This window comes from Cupressus sempervirens, chromosome 1, assembly GCF_028749045.1.
Source record: "Cupressus sempervirens isolate cs-2001-9-10 chromosome 1, ASM2874904v1, whole genome shotgun sequence".
NCBI lineage: Eukaryota > Viridiplantae > Streptophyta > Pinopsida > Cupressales > Cupressaceae > Cupressus > Cupressus sempervirens.
Genome location: NC_143118.1, coordinates 845,905,280 through 845,909,472, shown reverse-complemented (window position 1 = coordinate 845,909,472; position 4,193 = coordinate 845,905,280).

The window sequence follows — 4,193 nt, the reverse complement described above, 5'->3', positions numbered from 1 at the left end:
GTAAGAGCAAATTGTAAAAAAATTTAACCTTCAGATTGGATGAAATGGGAATTGGAATATGAGATTCTAATTTCTATTTTGGTTTGATGTGAGGATTTGTTAATTTTATTTGAAGAGGTGGTATTAGAATCGGATTTGGAATTAAATCAAATTTTCATTTATTTTTTCTATTTAACAAAAAATTTTGAGTAAATACATTTTATTTCCCCCAATGCTATGTGAGAACTATTATCAACTAGTATAATATCTTAAATAAATCTATCTAAAAAATGTCAATAGATATCCACTACAAAATGTTTAAAATTTAATTTACTACACCCAAAACTAATTATATTTTCTTTTTTCTGTTTATTTTATTTTTTCACTAACTTAATCATTTTGTATTAATTTCTAAAAAAATTGATTCTCCAAGAATTATAATTTTAACAAATATTTTATTTAGTGTATATTAAATTATTTGTAATAGTATAATCTATTTATAATAAAATTTAAAAACTTGATGTGTAGATGGTTGTCAAATTTAATCTAGAAAGATGAGAGTTAACATTAACACGCTCACACCATGACATTCCACCCGTTTTGCCATTGTAGAATGCCTATCGACATTAATGAAGTAGGATAGGGACAAGCTGACAAAAAATAACATCATGGCATGGACAGAGTCATAAATGTCAAACGGCTTGAATGCACCCAAGACAAAGATAGTGGCAAGGAAGCCACAAACTAAGGACCACCAAAACATAGAGCTTGTGGGGGTTGAAAAACACACAACATCCACCAACGAATACGCCCAAACAAAACGTAGAGACAAGGAGGGAAGATTATCTAGTGGAGATGGTAGAGCAGGAGACCATAATCGACATTGCAGGCCAAGGGCGACGGTGAAGCCATGAAGCAAAGGTCAAAGAGCTGGCAAAAAGATGAGGGTTGGTAAGAGGGTTGGAAAATTCCAATTCCCATTCAAATTTCAATTTCAATTTTGTAGAACCAAATGCAGAAAAGATATCTTCCCCATCAAATTCAGGGAAACCATATGGGTCCAACTATTTTTCTAAAACCCAATTCCAAATTAACAAATTCCAGATATAAGACAAATGCAACATATGCTAATGCCAGTAGCCAAACAAACACTAGTTTATTGGTGTTTAAAGTTCGTGATTCTCCAATTACATCATGCAAAGGAATTTACCTTTTCTTTGTTTTGATAGACGGCCGCAAGTGTTGGAAACTGTGATAAATCACGAACTATAAAAAATTTAGCAACTTCAAACATAATTCATATTTGATATCATCACCACAAACCCTTATCAAACTTTAACCTTATATCAAATCAATCATAATTCATATTTGATATCATCACCACAAACCCTTATCAAACTTTAACCTTATATCAAATCAATCATTCATTGCAAGGTAATATCAGATCTAATATCTAATTGCATATATAATCAACACATCACATGAAAAGGATTACATATGTGAAACATGTCTTTAAGAGCTTGAGACAATTTATCATAGCTATCATTAGAATTAAGGTCCATCTTCCTTCCAATTAAACACCATCAATATTCACCTTCACGTCTTGGGGAGCTCTGCAAAGCACAAAAGAAACAGAGAATGAAGTTCAGTAATTTTAATGTGATAAACGAATTCAATCCTACATAGGGAACTCAAGCATCCAAATAATGGACAAAATTCTGTGTGGAAGCCTTCCAAGCTGATGGAGGTTTTAAAATACACTTCGATGGATATTCCTGTGTCTATGCCAAACTCCCATTGCTCTCAAATGCAGGGAAAATGCTAGTGAGCCCGTTGAATTTGGCTGTTCTAGAATTTATAGAGCAATAAAGATATAATTGAAGCTGAATTCGTATCCCGAAATCAATTGAGGTCTTGCAATTTTTATTATATCATACTTGATCAAGAGGGCATTTACAAAGAAGTGGAATTAGTAGAGTAGATTGTGAGAAGGGTGAGAAATATTTATTTCTTGTTTCTAAATTCAGAGTGTCTTCAGCTTTAGGAGGATGTCCTCCCGCGATAGAAACTCTCTGCACATATTTCACTTGATCTATAAATAATCTACTTCTGCAATTATAATAAAAAGGAAACAAGTCATGAGTACAATAATGATGATAACAATAATAGTAGAAGAAGAAGAATATGAATTATATACTTACATGTAAGGAGCATCAGCAACATAACTAGTGACCTCCAGTTTGCTCCAAGAGTGATGCAGGGGCACCTCCTTCTATTAATTTTATATTGTTTAAATTCATTTCTGAAATGATTTATTTATTAAGTCATTGGAACCATAATGTGAAATGGTCTAGATTTATTATGTTATTGTAATCGGGATCATATGAAATTTGTAATAAAAATCTGAATATGGATATGAAGGAACATGGGAAGGTAAACGGTTGTAACCGTTTCAGGTTGTCTTTAAAAGAGACATTATTGTAATAGCAGAGAGAGATCGACAGAGTGGTTAGAGGAATAAGGAATAGGTTGTGAGAGGAAATTGGGCTCTCTGATTTTAACCAGAGAGCCATTGATATTTTGTTGACTTTGACATTAAATGAAATGTATTTTTATTAAGTCTTTATGTTTCCTTATGTCGGCTTTTGATCTCTGTCAGAAGGTTATAACAGTGAACATGAATAGGTTTCTCTCTATTGTTATTTGCAAGAAATGTAAATGATTTGTTTTATGTCATGACAGTCCGAAGGAATGGTAATGGAAATGCTTTTATATAAAAAGATAATGAGATAAATAGATTTGAAGATTATTTGATGCCCTCTCCTCATCAAAGAGATACTCTCTTTATCTACAATAACTTACTTTTTCCAAGAGCAGAAGGCATTGACAATCCCCGTGAGGGTTGTCATCCTTTCTCATCAACATGTGAAAGAAAAAAGTGTCTTCCCACTACTTGTTGTCGCAGTGAAGTATACAGTAAAGCTGATACATTGAAATTGATCCAGGAAGATCCATTGAATCTGTAGTGTTGATTTCCTTCTCCATACAACCCCAAAAGAGGGATTGAATCCTATGAATGGATACTTATTTCAGAAGGAATGGTTGCTGTCTCAGGGAATCTATCTTGAGACCAGAAGGAATATTGTGCAGTGTATCAAACTCGAATTTCTTTTCCATCTTCTTCACAATATGGCATGGGGGAACTCCACATTTGGAATGCCTGCGTTGAACATATGATACCTCACTTGCATGCCCATACCCACTATGACTAATTCCCTTCAGCAGCAAATCATCAATGTCATCTTCACACTTGACCTTGACCTTTTGTGTACTGATTGTGTTAATTGTAAATCACAGTAATAACATTGATAAGTAAGTCAAATTGTGATATTGCTATCAGGATTTGACTATGTAGTTTTTTAGTCAAACTCATTGACCCGTATTTCATGAGTAGTGATTCACACAAATCCATCCCTCATGAGAATTTAAGTGTTCCATTTATTCTCATGAGGGATCGATTTGTGTGAATCACTACTCATGAAACATGAGTCAATGAATTTGACTCAAAAACTACAGAGTTAAATCCTGATAGCAATATCACAATTTGACTTGCTGTGGAAAATAGCTCCTACTTATCAATTGATGAGCCTAAGGGGCTTCCTAATGAATGGTTCATAAGGTACAACACTTGGTGAAGGTTTTGCAAATGGGGCTGCAAGCAGAGTGGGTTTAACCATGGAGGGAACTATAAGCACACTCAAGCTGGAGTAGTATTGGGATGGGTGACCTCGCGGGAAGTCTGAGTGCTTCATTTATTCTCACAAGGGATGGGTTTGTGTGAATCACTACTCATGAAACATGGGTAAAAAGTTAGATTCAAAAACTATACAGTTAAATCCTGATAGTAATATCACAACATTGATAACATGTTAGAAATTAATAAGCATGCGATTTTTTACGATGGTGAGGATGATTGAAATGTGATGTTGTTAAAAGAATTCAAAGTGTGTACACTTGAATTTTGATACCAATATCACACTTTGACTTTGTATGAAAATATCTCTTATCTCTTATTTATCATGTTCTAACATATTTTTAATGTATTTAAAAATTATTTTTGCACAACTACATTGACCCTCACCAGACCCTCCCAAATAAGACATAATAAATGTACATATAGAAAATAAGTTGTTTTGAATAGCACTAGATAACTA